We start from the raw sequence: 14,502 nt of genomic DNA on the forward strand, positions 1-14,502 counted from the left end.
TTTAAGTGTACTTATTGAAAGTAGTAATTCTTTCATAGGCCGCCCTTTCTTAGTATTTGACGTTCCTTATATTGCGGTATGAGGCTTCGCAGTAGGTTGCAAACATTCATCACCCATGACTGTCCCCAATTGAGCTCAGAAGCTCAATGTCTATCATGACCTCTCTTTTAGAATGTCCAAGAGCAAGCAAACTATTCCTCCAGGAGAGGGCGCCAACAGACTACTAAAGAGATCATCATTACTCAAAGAAAACCCCAAAAACCAATGCATGATAGGAATAAACAGGTAACTTTCTTTGGAGTGGAAGCGGAGAGATCGCACCAGATGCCAATTCTAGATGTTATCACACCTGTGGTCACTGCAGCAGCAGGTGAATCCACTTTGTCCAAAAGGGATCTATTCCATTCAATTGCAAATGATCTAGATAAGACAGAGAACTGCAGCACGGGGACATAGCCGAGTTGGTCAGGTTGAGTGGTGATGAGTTTGCTATTTGGATGAATAAAGAAAGTCAAAAGTGTGAAAGATAAAAAACAAAAGGAGGAAGTGTGAAAAGTGAATGGGCCAAATTGAGGTGCATATGAAGACGTATGCTTTCTTCCAATTCATTAAATCGGGCTAATATGAATCAGGTGAATTGAGTTCTGCTTTTGGAAACTGGGTTAAGAAGGGGTGCACCGTTCCTGGAGGTACTGCAATACCAGGTCAATGCGTGGAGTGGACAGAGCAAGCTCTTTTTCCATCTCCCTGTTCTAAAAATCCATTTAATATATGGTCCCCAGATAGGGGACGTATCAGATATTAAACTGATAAGAACAGATACTACACTTGATCTTAGCCAAAAGGCCGAGAAGCGATAACCAGAATTGGTTTGGGCCTCGAGTGGCACCCTGGCCTATGCCGGACACATCTTAGGGAGAGAGAGCGAGAGGGAGACAAACCCACGCCTACACAAGACATTTTGTCACCCAAGCCAACCCTTGAAAAGGCTGCTTTGCAGAGCCAAAACAAGAAGAATGGTGCGTTTTGCAGCCGCCGCCCACTGCAATGAATCTGAATAACTCCTCCTTTAGGGCGCAAGCAACTCCCCTCCCCCTTGCAGTCTTTCCAATTCACGATACAAAAAGACGGACAGGACAGGTTGCCTGACTTTCCGTCACTGCCACCCTTTGCCATCCTTACCCGTAGAAAGCCCTTTCATCATCCCCAAACCCTAATCTTTTCCCTTTCCTTCCCAGCCCCCAAACCCTGCCCTCTGTACCTTTCTCACCACCCGCTTCCCTTCTCCTGTCATCCCCCTACCACCCGGGAAAAAAAGAGATTGCCCCCTCCTTCCACTAGCCCACCCTCCCACCCAAAGAACAACTTCTTCTGCGCAGCTTGTTTTCTAGGCAGCAGCGCTATTGTGATGTCATCGGGGGGCATTGTGACAAGCCGCCAGTGTTCCGTCTCTTCATGTTGTGCACAGTTCAAACGGAAAATACATCAACAGGCAGACTACAGAAAAGCTTACTATCAAAGGTTAGAGGGGGGCTTTCTCAGAGGGCTTTTTACAGTTTTTCTATTCCCAATTAGCCGTTTAAGTGTACTTATTGAAAGTAGTAATTCTTTCATAGGCCGCCCTTTCTTAGTATTTGACGTTCCTTATATTGCGGTATGAGGCTTCGCAGTAGGTTGCAAACATTCATCACCCATGACTGTCCCCAATTGAGCTCAGAAGCTCAATGTCTATCATGACCTCTCTTTTAGAATGTCCAAGAGCAAGCAAACTATTCCTCCAGGAGAGGGCGCCAACAGACTACTAAAGAGATCATCATTACTCAAAGAAAACCCCAAAAACCAATGCATGATAGGAATAAACAGGTAACTTTCTTTGGAGTGGAAGCGGAGAGATCGCACCAGATGCCAATTCTAGATGTTATCACACCTGTGGTCACTGCAGCAGCAGGTGAATCCACTTTGTCCAAAAGGGATCTATTCCATTCAATTGCAAATGATCTAGATAAGACAGAGAACTGCAGCACGGGGACATAGCCGAGTTGGTCAGGTTGAGTGGTGATGAGTTTGCTATTTGGATGAATAAAGAAAGTCAAAAGTGTGAAGAGATAAAAAACAAAAGGAGGAAGTGTGAAAAGTGAATGGGCCAAATTGAGGTGCATATGAAGACGTATGCTTTCTTCCAATTCATTAAATCGGGCTAATATGAATCAGGTGAATTGAGTTCTGCTTTTGGAAACTGGGTTAAGAAGGGGTGCACCGTTCCTGGAGGTACTGCAATACCAGGTCAATGCGTGGAGTGGACAGAGCAAGCTCTTTTTCCATCTCCCTGTTCTAAAAATCCATTTAATATATGGTCCCCAGATAGGGGACGTATCAGATATTAAACTGATAAGAACAGATACTACACTTGATCTTAGCCAAAAGGCCGAGAAGCGATAACCAGAATTGGTTTGGGCCTCGAGTGGCACCCTGGCCTATGCCGGACACATCTTAGGGAGAGAGAGCGAGAGGGAGACAAACCCACGCCTACACAAGACATTTTGTCACCCAAGCCAACCCTTGAAAAGGCTGCTTTGCAGAGCCAAAACAAGAAGAATGGTGCGTTTTGCAGCCGCCGCCCACTGCAATGAATCTGAATAACTCCTCCTTTAGGGCGCAAGCAACTCCCCTCCCCCTTGCAGTCTTTCCAATTCACGATACAAAAAGACGGACAGGACAGGTTGCCTGACTTTCCGTCACTGCCACCCTTTGCCATCCTTACCCGTAGAAAGCCCTTTCATCATCCCCAAACCCTAATCTTTTCCCTTTCCTTCCCAGCCCCCAAACCCTGCCCTCTGTACCTTTCTCACCACCCGCTTCCCTTCTCCTGTCATCCCCCTACCACCCGGGAAAAAAAGAGATTGCCCCCTCCTTCCACTAGCCCACCCTCCCACCCAAAGAACAACTTCTTCTGCGCAGCTTGTTTTCTAGGCAGCAGCGCTATTGTGATGTCATCGGGGGGCATTGTGACAAGCCGCCAGTGTTCCGTCTCTTCATGTTGTGCACAGTTCAAACGGAAAATACATCAACAGGCAGACTACAGAAAAGCTTACTATCAAAGGTTAGAGGGGGGCTTTCTCAGAGGGCTTTTTACAGTTTTTCTATTCCCAATTAGCCGTTTAAGTGTACTTATTGAAAGTAGTAATTCTTTCATAGGCCGCCCTTTCTTAGTATTTGACGTTCCTTATATTGCGGTATGAGGCTTCGCAGTAGGTTGCAAACATTCATCACCCATGACTGTCCCCAATTGAGCTCAGAAGCTCAATGTCTATCATGACCTCTCTTTTAGAATGTCCAAGAGCAAGCAAACTATTCCTCCAGGAGAGGGCGCCAACAGACTACTAAAGAGATCATCATTACTCAAAGAAAACCCCAAAAACCAATGCATGATAGGAATAAACAGGTAACTTTCTTTGGAGTGGAAGCGGAGAGATCGCACCAGATGCCAATTCTAGATGTTATCACACCTGTGGTCACTGCAGCAGCAGGTGAATCCACTTTGTCCAAAAGGGATCTATTCCATTCAATTGCAAATGATCTAGATAAGACAGAGAACTGCAGCACGGGGACATAGCCGAGTTGGTCAGGTTGAGTGGTGATGAGTTTGCTATTTGGATGAATAAAGAAAGTCAAAAGTGTGAAAGATAAAAAACAAAAGGAGGAAGTGTGAAAAGTGAATGGGCCAAATTGAGGTGCATATGAAGACGTATGCTTTCTTCCAATTCATTAAATCGGGCTAATATGAATCAGGTGAATTGAGTTCTGCTTTTGGAAACTGGGTTAAGAAGGGGTGCACCGTTCCTGGAGGTACTGCAATACCAGGTCAATGCGTGGAGTGGACAGAGCAAGCTCTTTTTCCATCTCCCTGTTCTAAAAATCCATTTAATATATGGTCCCCAGATAGGGGACGTATCAGATATTAAACTGATAAGAACAGATACTACACTTGATCTTAGCCAAAAGGCCGAGAAGCGATAACCAGAATTGGTTTGGGCCTCGAGTGGCACCCTGGCCTATGCCGGACACATCTTAGGGAGAGAGAGCGAGAGGGAGACAAACCCACGCCTACACAAGACATTTTGTCACCCAAGCCAACCCTTGAAAAGGCTGCTTTGCAGAGCCAAAACAAGAAGAATGGTGCGTTTTGCAGCCGCCGCCCACTGCAATGAATCTGAATAACTCCTCCTTTAGGGCGCAAGCAACTCCCCTCCCCCTTGCAGTCTTTCCAATTCACGATACAAAAAGACGGACAGGACAGGTTGCCTGACTTTCCGTCACTGCCACCCTTTGCCATCCTTACCCGTAGAAAGCCCTTTCATCATCCCCAAACCCTAATCTTTTCCCTTTCCTTCCCAGCCCCCAAACCCTGCCCTCTGTACCTTTCTCACCACCCGCTTCCCTTCTCCTGTCATCCCCCTACCACCCGGGAAAAAAAGAGATTGCCCCCTCCTTCCACTAGCCCACCCTCCCACCCAAAGAACAACTTCTTCTGCGCAGCTTGTTTTCTAGGCAGCAGCGCTATTGTGATGTCATCGGGGGGCATTGTGACAAGCCGCCAGTGTTCCGTCTCTTCATGTTGTGCACAGTTCAAACGGAAAATACATCAACAGGCAGACTACAGAAAAGCTTACTATCAAAGGTTAGAGGGGGGCTTTCTCAGAGGGCTTTTTACAGTTTTTCTATTCCCAATTAGCCGTTTAAGTGTACTTATTGAAAGTAGTAATTCTTTCATAGGCCGCCCTTTCTTAGTATTTGACGTTCCTTATATTGCGGTATGAGGCTTCGCAGTAGGTTGCAAACATTCATCACCCATGACTGTCCCCAATTGAGCTCAGAAGCTCAATGTCTATCATGACCTCTCTTTTAGAATGTCCAAGAGCAAGCAAACTATTCCTCCAGGAGAGGGCGCCAACAGACTACTAAAGAGATCATCATTACTCAAAGAAAACCCCAAAAACCAATGCATGATAGGAATAAACAGGTAACTTTCTTTGGAGTGGAAGCGGAGAGATCGCACCAGATGCCAATTCTAGATGTTATCACACCTGTGGTCACTGCAGCAGCAGGTGAATCCACTTTGTCCAAAAGGGATCTATTCCATTCAATTGCAAATGATCTAGATAAGACAGAGAACTGCAGCACGGGGACATAGCCGAGTTGGTCAGGTTGAGTGGTGATGAGTTTGCTATTTGGATGAATAAAGAAAGTCAAAAGTGTGAAAGATAAAAAACAAAAGGAGGAAGTGTGAAAAGTGAATGGGCCAAATTGAGGTGCATATGAAGACGTATGCTTTCTTCCAATTCATTAAATCGGGCTAATATGAATCAGGTGAATTGAGTTCTGCTTTTGGAAACTGGGTTAAGAAGGGGTGCACCGTTCCTGGAGGTACTGCAATACCAGGTCAATGCGTGGAGTGGACAGAGCAAGCTCTTTTTCCATCTCCCTGTTCTAAAAATCCATTTAATATATGGTCCCCAGATAGGGGACGTATCAGATATTAAACTGATAAGAACAGATACTACACTTGATCTTAGCCAAAAGGCCGAGAAGCGATAACCAGAATTGGTTTGGGCCTCGAGTGGCACCCTGGCCTATGCCGGACACATCTTAGGGAGAGAGAGCGAGAGGGAGACAAACCCACGCCTACACAAGACATTTTGTCACCCAAGCCAACCCTTGAAAAGGCTGCTTTGCAGAGCCAAAACAAGAAGAATGGTGCGTTTTGCAGCCGCCGCCCACTGCAATGAATCTGAATAACTCCTCCTTTAGGGCGCAAGCAACTCCCCTCCCCCTTGCAGTCTTTCCAATTCACGATACAAAAAGACGGACAGGACAGGTTGCCTGACTTTCCGTCACTGCCACCCTTTGCCATCCTTACCCGTAGAAAGCCCTTTCATCATCCCCAAACCCTAATCTTTTCCCTTTCCTTCCCAGCCCCCAAACCCTGCCCTCTGTACCTTTCTCACCACCCGCTTCCCTTCTCCTGTCATCCCCCTACCACCCGGGAAAAAAAGAGATTGCCCCCTCCTTCCACTAGCCCACCCTCCCACCCAAAGAACAACTTCTTCTGCGCAGCTTGTTTTCTAGGCAGCAGCGCTATTGTGATGTCATCGGGGGGCATTGTGACAAGCCGCCAGTGTTCCGTCTCTTCATGTTGTGCACAGTTCAAACGGAAAATACATCAACAGGCAGACTACAGAAAAGCTTACTATCAAAGGTTAGAGGGGGGCTTTCTCAGAGGGCTTTTTACAGTTTTTCTATTCCCAATTAGCCGTTTAAGTGTACTTATTGAAAGTAGTAATTCTTTCATAGGCCGCCCTTTCTTAGTATTTGACGTTCCTTATATTGCGGTATGAGGCTTCGCAGTAGGTTGCAAACATTCATCACCCATGACTGTCCCCAATTGAGCTCAGAAGCTCAATGTCTATCATGACCTCTCTTTTAGAATGTCCAAGAGCAAGCAAACTATTCCTCCAGGAGAGGGCGCCAACAGACTACTAAAGAGATCATCATTACTCAAAGAAAACCCCAAAAACCAATGCATGATAGGAATAAACAGGTAACTTTCTTTGGAGTGGAAGCGGAGAGATCGCACCAGATGCCAATTCTAGATGTTATCACACCTGTGGTCACTGCAGCAGCAGGTGAATCCACTTTGTCCAAAAGGGATCTATTCCATTCAATTGCAAATGATCTAGATAAGACAGAGAACTGCAGCACGGGGACATAGCCGAGTTGGTCAGGTTGAGTGGTGATGAGTTTGCTATTTGGATGAATAAAGAAAGTCAAAAGTGTGAAAGATAAAAAACAAAAGGAGGAAGTGTGAAAAGTGAATGGGCCAAATTGAGGTGCATATGAAGACGTATGCTTTCTTCCAATTCATTAAATCGGGCTAATATGAATCAGGTGAATTGAGTTCTGCTTTTGGAAACTGGGTTAAGAAGGGGTGCACCGTTCCTGGAGGTACTGCAATACCAGGTCAATGCGTGGAGTGGACAGAGCAAGCTCTTTTTCCATCTCCCTGTTCTAAAAATCCATTTAATATATGGTCCCCAGATAGGGGACGTATCAGATATTAAACTGATAAGAACAGATACTACACTTGATCTTAGCCAAAAGGCCGAGAAGCGATAACCAGAATTGGTTTGGGCCTCGAGTGGCACCCTGGCCTATGCCGGACACATCTTAGGGAGAGAGAGCGAGAGGGAGACAAACCCACGCCTACACAAGACATTTTGTCACCCAAGCCAACCCTTGAAAAGGCTGCTTTGCAGAGCCAAAACAAGAAGAATGGTGCGTTTTGCAGCCGCCGCCCACTGCAATGAATCTGAATAACTCCTCCTTTAGGGCGCAAGCAACTCCCCTCCCCCTTGCAGTCTTTCCAATTCACGATACAAAAAGACGGACAGGACAGGTTGCCTGACTTTCCGTCACTGCCACCCTTTGCCATCCTTACCCGTAGAAAGCCCTTTCATCATCCCCAAACCCTAATCTTTTCCCTTTCCTTCCCAGCCCCCAAACCCTGCCCTCTGTACCTTTCTCACCACCCGCTTCCCTTCTCCTGTCATCCCCCTACCACCCGGGAAAAAAAGAGATTGCCCCCTCCTTCCACTAGCCCACCCTCCCACCCAAAGAACAACTTCTTCTGCGCAGCTTGTTTTCTAGGCAGCAGCGCTATTGTGATGTCATCGGGGGGCATTGTGACAAGCCGCCAGTGTTCCGTCTCTTCATGTTGTGCACAGTTCAAACGGAAAATACATCAACAGGCAGACTACAGAAAAGCTTACTATCAAAGGTTAGAGGGGGGCTTTCTCAGAGGGCTTTTTACAGTTTTTCTATTCCCAATTAGCCGTTTAAGTGTACTTATTGAAAGTAGTAATTCTTTCATAGGCCGCCCTTTCTTAGTATTTGACGTTCCTTATATTGCGGTATGAGGCTTCGCAGTAGGTTGCAAACATTCATCACCCATGACTGTCCCCAATTGAGCTCAGAAGCTCAATGTCTATCATGACCTCTCTTTTAGAATGTCCAAGAGCAAGCAAACTATTCCTCCAGGAGAGGGCGCCAACAGACTACTAAAGAGATCATCATTACTCAAAGAAAACCCCAAAAACCAATGCATGATAGGAATAAACAGGTAACTTTCTTTGGAGTGGAAGCGGAGAGATCGCACCAGATGCCAATTCTAGATGTTATCACACCTGTGGTCACTGCAGCAGCAGGTGAATCCACTTTGTCCAAAAGGGATCTATTCCATTCAATTGCAAATGATCTAGATAAGACAGAGAACTGCAGCACGGGGACATAGCCGAGTTGGTCAGGTTGAGTGGTGATGAGTTTGCTATTTGGATGAATAAAGAAAGTCAAAAGTGTGAAAGATAAAAAACAAAAGGAGGAAGTGTGAAAAGTGAATGGGCCAAATTGAGGTGCATATGAAGACGTATGCTTTCTTCCAATTCATTAAATCGGGCTAATATGAATCAGGTGAATTGAGTTCTGCTTTTGGAAACTGGGTTAAGAAGGGGTGCACCGTTCCTGGAGGTACTGCAATACCAGGTCAATGCGTGGAGTGGACAGAGCAAGCTCTTTTTCCATCTCCCTGTTCTAAAAATCCATTTAATATATGGTCCCCAGATAGGGGACGTATCAGATATTAAACTGATAAGAACAGATACTACACTTGATCTTAGCCAAAAGGCCGAGAAGCGATAACCAGAATTGGTTTGGGCCTCGAGTGGCACCCTGGCCTATGCCGGACACATCTTAGGGAGAGAGAGCGAGAGGGAGACAAACCCACGCCTACACAAGACATTTTGTCACCCAAGCCAACCCTTGAAAAGGCTGCTTTGCAGAGCCAAAACAAGAAGAATGGTGCGTTTTGCAGCCGCCGCCCACTGCAATGAATCTGAATAACTCCTCCTTTAGGGCGCAAGCAACTCCCCTCCCCCTTGCAGTCTTTCCAATTCACGATACAAAAAGACGGACAGGACAGGTTGCCTGACTTTCCGTCACTGCCACCCTTTGCCATCCTTACCCGTAGAAAGCCCTTTCATCATCCCCAAACCCTAATCTTTTCCCTTTCCTTCCCAGCCCCCAAACCCTGCCCTCTGTACCTTTCTCACCACCCGCTTCCCTTCTCCTGTCATCCCCCTACCACCCGGGAAAAAAAGAGATTGCCCCCTCCTTCCACTAGCCCACCCTCCCACCCAAAGAACAACTTCTTCTGCGCAGCTTGTTTTCTAGGCAGCAGCGCTATTGTGATGTCATCGGGGGGCATTGTGACAAGCCGCCAGTGTTCCGTCTCTTCATGTTGTGCACAGTTCAAACGGAAAATACATCAACAGGCAGACTACAGAAAAGCTTACTATCAAAGGTTAGAGGGGGGCTTTCTCAGAGGGCTTTTTACAGTTTTTCTATTCCCAATTAGCCGTTTAAGTGTACTTATTGAAAGTAGTAATTCTTTCATAGGCCGCCCTTTCTTAGTATTTGACGTTCCTTATATTGCGGTATGAGGCTTCGCAGTAGGTTGCAAACATTCATCACCCATGACTGTCCCCAATTGAGCTCAGAAGCTCAATGTCTATCATGACCTCTCTTTTAGAATGTCCAAGAGCAAGCAAACTATTCCTCCAGGAGAGGGCGCCAACAGACTACTAAAGAGATCATCATTACTCAAAGAAAACCCCAAAAACCAATGCATGATAGGAATAAACAGGTAACTTTCTTTGGAGTGGAAGCGGAGAGATCGCACCAGATGCCAATTCTAGATGTTATCACACCTGTGGTCACTGCAGCAGCAGGTGAATCCACTTTGTCCAAAAGGGATCTATTCCATTCAATTGCAAATGATCTAGATAAGACAGAGAACTGCAGCACGGGGACATAGCCGAGTTGGTCAGGTTGAGTGGTGATGAGTTTGCTATTTGGATGAATAAAGAAAGTCAAAAGTGTGAAAGATAAAAAACAAAAGGAGGAAGTGTGAAAAGTGAATGGGCCAAATTGAGGTGCATATGAAGACGTATGCTTTCTTCCAATTCATTAAATCGGGCTAATATGAATCAGGTGAATTGAGTTCTGCTTTTGGAAACTGGGTTAAGAAGGGGTGCACCGTTCCTGGAGGTACTGCAATACCAGGTCAATGCGTGGAGTGGACAGAGCAAGCTCTTTTTCCATCTCCCTGTTCTAAAAATCCATTTAATATATGGTCCCCAGATAGGGGACGTATCAGATATTAAACTGATAAGAACAGATACTACACTTGATCTTAGCCAAAAGGCCGAGAAGCGATAACCAGAATTGGTTTGGGCCTCGAGTGGCACCCTGGCCTATGCCGGACACATCTTAGGGAGAGAGAGCGAGAGGGAGACAAACCCACGCCTACACAAGACATTTTGTCACCCAAGCCAACCCTTGAAAAGGCTGCTTTGCAGAGCCAAAACAAGAAGAATGGTGCGTTTTGCAGCCGCCGCCCACTGCAATGAATCTGAATAACTCCTCCTTTAGGGCGCAAGCAACTCCCCTCCCCCTTGCAGTCTTTCCAATTCACGATACAAAAAGACGGACAGGACAGGTTGCCTGACTTTCCGTCACTGCCACCCTTTGCCATCCTTACCCGTAGAAAGCCCTTTCATCATCCCCAAACCCTAATCTTTTCCCTTTCCTTCCCAGCCCCCAAACCCTGCCCTCTGTACCTTTCTCACCACCCGCTTCCCTTCTCCTGTCATCCCCCTACCACCCGGGAAAAAAAGAGATTGCCCCCTCCTTCCACTAGCCCACCCTCCCACCCAAAGAACAACTTCTTCTGCGCAGCTTGTTTTCTAGGCAGCAGCGCTATTGTGATGTCATCGGGGGGCATTGTGACAAGCCGCCAGTGTTCCGTCTCTTCATGTTGTGCACAGTTCAAACGGAAAATACATCAACAGGCAGACTACAGAAAAGCTTACTATCAAAGGTTAGAGGGGGGCTTTCTCAGAGGGCTTTTTACAGTTTTTCTATTCCCAATTAGCCGTTTAAGTGTACTTATTGAAAGTAGTAATTCTTTCATAGGCCGCCCTTTCTTAGTATTTGACGTTCCTTATATTGCGGTATGAGGCTTCGCAGTAGGTTGCAAACATTCATCACCCATGACTGTCCCCAATTGAGCTCAGAAGCTCAATGTCTATCATGACCTCTCTTTTAGAATGTCCAAGAGCAAGCAAACTATTCCTCCAGGAGAGGGCGCCAACAGACTACTAAAGAGATCATCATTACTCAAAGAAAACCCCAAAAACCAATGCATGATAGGAATAAACAGGTAACTTTCTTTGGAGTGGAAGCGGAGAGATCGCACCAGATGCCAATTCTAGATGTTATCACACCTGTGGTCACTGCAGCAGCAGGTGAATCCACTTTGTCCAAAAGGGATCTATTCCATTCAATTGCAAATGATCTAGATAAGACAGAGAACTGCAGCACGGGGACATAGCCGAGTTGGTCAGGTTGAGTGGTGATGAGTTTGCTATTTGGATGAATAAAGAAAGTCAAAAGTGTGAAAGATAAAAAACAAAAGGAGGAAGTGTGAAAAGTGAATGGGCCAAATTGAGGTGCATATGAAGACGTATGCTTTCTTCCAATTCATTAAATCGGGCTAATATGAATCAGGTGAATTGAGTTCTGCTTTTGGAAACTGGGTTAAGAAGGGGTGCACCGTTCCTGGAGGTACTGCAATACCAGGTCAATGCGTGGAGTGGACAGAGCAAGCTCTTTTTCCATCTCCCTGTTCTAAAAATCCATTTAATATATGGTCCCCCAGATAGGGGACGTATCAGATATTAAACTGATAAGAACAGATACTACACTTGATCTTAGCCAAAAGGCCGAGAAGCGATAACCAGAATTGGTTTGGGCCTCGAGTGGCACCCTGGCCTATGCCGGACACATCTTAGGGAGAGAGAGCGAGAGGGAGACAAACCCACGCCTACACAAGACATTTTGTCACCCAAGCCAACCCTTGAAAAGGCTGCTTTGCAGAGCCAAAACAAGAAGAATGGTGCGTTTTGCAGCCGCCGCCCACTGCAATGAATCTGAATAACTCCTCCTTTAGGGCGCAAGCAACTCCCCTCCCCCTTGCAGTCTTTCCAATTCACGATACAAAAAGACGGACAGGACAGGTTGCCTGACTTTCCGTCACTGCCACCCTTTGCCATCCTTACCCGTAGAAAGCCCTTTCATCATCCCCAAACCCTAATCTTTTCCCTTTCCTTCCCAGCCCCCAAACCCTGCCCTCTGTACCTTTCTCACCACCCGCTTCCCTTCTCCTGTCATCCCCCTACCACCCGGGAAAAAAAGAGATTGCCCCCTCCTTCCACTAGCCCACCCTCCCACCCAAAGAACAACTTCTTCTGCGCAGCTTGTTTTCTAGGCAGCAGCGCTATTGTGATGTCATCGGGGGGCATTGTGACAAGCCGCCAGTGTTCCGTCTCTTCATGTTGTGCACAGTTCAAACGGAAAATACATCAACAGGCAGACTACAGAAAAGCTTACTATCAAAGGTTAGAGGGGGGCTTTCTCAGAGGGCTTTTTACAGTTTTTCTATTCCCAATTAGCCGTTTAAGTGTACTTATTGAAAGTAGTAATTCTTTCATAGGCCGCCCTTTCTTAGTATTTGACGTTCCTTATATTGCGGTATGAGGCTTCGCAGTAGGTTGCAAACATTCATCACCCATGACTGTCCCCAATTGAGCTCAGAAGCTCAATGTCTATCATGACCTCTCTTTTAGAATGTCCAAGAGCAAGCAAACTATTCCTCCAGGAGAGGGCGCCAACAGACTACTAAAGAGATCATCATTACTCAAAGAAAACCCCAAAAACCAATGCATGATAGGAATAAACAGGTAACTTTCTTTGGAGTGGAAGCGGAGAGATCGCACCAGATGCCAATTCTAGATGTTATCACACCTGTGGTCACTGCAGCAGCAGGTGAATCCACTTTGTCCAAAAGGGATCTATTCCATTCAATTGCAAATGATCAAGATAAGACAGAGAACTGCAGCACGGGGACATAGCCGAGTTGGTCAGGTTGAGTGGTGATGAGTTTGCTATTTGGATGAATAAAGAAAGTCAAAAGTGTGAAAGATAAAAAACAAAAGGAGGAAGTGTGAAAAGTGAATGGGCCAAATTGAGGTGCATATGAAGACGTATGCTTTCTTCCAATTCATTAAATCGGGCTAATATGAATCAGGTGAATTGAGTTCTGCTTTTGGAAACTGGGTTAAGAAGGGGTGCACCGTTCCTGGAGGTACTGCAATACCAGGTCAATGCGTGGAGTGGACAGAGCAAGCTCTTTTTCCATCTCCCTGTTCTAAAAATCCATTTAATATATGGTCCCCAGATAGGGGACGTATCAGATATTAAACTGATAAGAACAGATACTACACTTGATCTTAGCCAAAAGGCCGAGAAGCGATAACCAGAATTGGTTTGGGCCTCGAGTGGCACCCTGGCCTATGCCGGACACATCTTAGGGAGAGAGAGCGAGAGGGAGACAAACCCACGCCTACACAAGACATTTTGTCACCCAAGCCAACCCTTGAAAAGGCTGCTTTGCAGAGCCAAAACAAGAAGAATGGTGCGTTTTGCAGCCGCCGCCCACTGCAATGAATCTGAATAACTCCTCCTTTAGGGCGCAAGCAACTCCCTCTCCCCCTTGCAGTCTTTCCAATTCACGATACAAAAAGACGGACAGGACAGGTTGCCTGACTTTCCGTCACTGCCACCCTTTGCCATCCTTACCCGTAGAAAGCCCTTTCATCATCCCCAAACCCTAATCTTTTCCCTTTCCTTCCCAGCCCCCAAACCCTGCCCTCTGTACCTTTCTCACCACCCGCTTCCCTTCTCCTGTCATCCCCCTACCACCCGGGAAAAAAAGAGATTGCCCCCTCCTTCCACTAGCCCACCCTCCCACCCAAAGAACAACTTCTTCTGCGCAGCTTGTTTTCTAGGCAGCAGCGCTATTGTGATGTCATCGGGGGGCATTGTGACAAGCCGCCAGTGTTCCGTCTCTTCATGTTGTGCACAGTTCAAACGGAAAATACATCAACAGGCAGACTACAGAAAAGCTTACTATCAAAGGTTAGAGGGGGGCTTTCTCAGAGGGCTTTTTACAGTTTTTCTATTCCCAATTAGCCGTTTAAGTGTACTTATTGAAAGTAGTAATTCTTTCATAGGCCGCCCTTTCTTAGTATTTGACGTTCCTTATATTGCGGTATGAGGCTTCGCAGTAGGTTGCAAACATTCATCACCCATGACTGTCCCCAATTGAGCTCAGAAGCTCAATGTCTATCATGACCTCTCTTTTAGAATGTCCAAGAGCAAGCAAACTATTCCTCCAGGAGAGGGCGCCAACAGACTACTAAAGAGATCATCATTACTCAAAGAAAACCCCAAAAACCAATGCATGATAGGAATAAACAGGTAACTTTCTTT

The 14,502-nt window shown here is 46.2% G+C and overlaps 9 non-coding genes across 9 annotated transcripts; all 9 read right to left on the minus strand.

Moving 5' to 3' along the window:
• Positions 1–667: 667 nt before the first annotated feature.
• On the minus strand, positions 668–858 carry LOC142279345 (U2 spliceosomal RNA). Its single transcript, XR_012741989.1, has one exon. It is a non-coding gene; the product is annotated as a U2 spliceosomal RNA (small nuclear RNA).
• Positions 859–2,246: 1,388 nt separating this feature from the next.
• On the minus strand, positions 2,247–2,437 carry LOC142279357 (U2 spliceosomal RNA). Its single transcript, XR_012742000.1, has one exon. It is a non-coding gene; the product is annotated as a U2 spliceosomal RNA (small nuclear RNA).
• A 1,387-nt stretch (positions 2,438–3,824) lies between these two features.
• LOC142279369 (U2 spliceosomal RNA) lies at positions 3,825–4,015 on the minus strand. Its single transcript, XR_012742011.1, has one exon. It is a non-coding gene; the product is annotated as a U2 spliceosomal RNA (small nuclear RNA).
• Positions 4,016–5,402: 1,387 nt separating this feature from the next.
• Positions 5,403–5,593, minus strand: LOC142279370 (U2 spliceosomal RNA). The gene has a single exon (XR_012742012.1). It is a non-coding gene; the product is annotated as a U2 spliceosomal RNA (small nuclear RNA).
• A 1,387-nt stretch (positions 5,594–6,980) lies between these two features.
• Positions 6,981–7,171, minus strand: LOC142279371 (U2 spliceosomal RNA). The gene has a single exon (XR_012742013.1). It is a non-coding gene; the product is annotated as a U2 spliceosomal RNA (small nuclear RNA).
• Positions 7,172–8,558: 1,387 nt separating this feature from the next.
• LOC142279346 (U2 spliceosomal RNA) lies at positions 8,559–8,749 on the minus strand. The gene has a single exon (XR_012741990.1). It is a non-coding gene; the product is annotated as a U2 spliceosomal RNA (small nuclear RNA).
• A 1,387-nt stretch (positions 8,750–10,136) lies between these two features.
• Positions 10,137–10,327, minus strand: LOC142279347 (U2 spliceosomal RNA). The gene has a single exon (XR_012741991.1). It is a non-coding gene; the product is annotated as a U2 spliceosomal RNA (small nuclear RNA).
• A 1,387-nt stretch (positions 10,328–11,714) lies between these two features.
• On the minus strand, positions 11,715–11,906 carry LOC142279368 (U2 spliceosomal RNA). The gene has a single exon (XR_012742010.1). It is a non-coding gene; the product is annotated as a U2 spliceosomal RNA (small nuclear RNA).
• Positions 11,907–13,293: 1,387 nt separating this feature from the next.
• LOC142279348 (U2 spliceosomal RNA) lies at positions 13,294–13,484 on the minus strand. Its single transcript, XR_012741992.1, has one exon. It is a non-coding gene; the product is annotated as a U2 spliceosomal RNA (small nuclear RNA).
• Positions 13,485–14,502: the final 1,018 nt, after the last annotated feature.

This window comes from Anomaloglossus baeobatrachus, unplaced genomic scaffold (assembly GCF_048569485.1).
Source record: "Anomaloglossus baeobatrachus isolate aAnoBae1 unplaced genomic scaffold, aAnoBae1.hap1 Scaffold_4300, whole genome shotgun sequence".
Lineage (NCBI taxonomy): Eukaryota > Metazoa > Chordata > Amphibia > Anura > Aromobatidae > Anomaloglossus > Anomaloglossus baeobatrachus.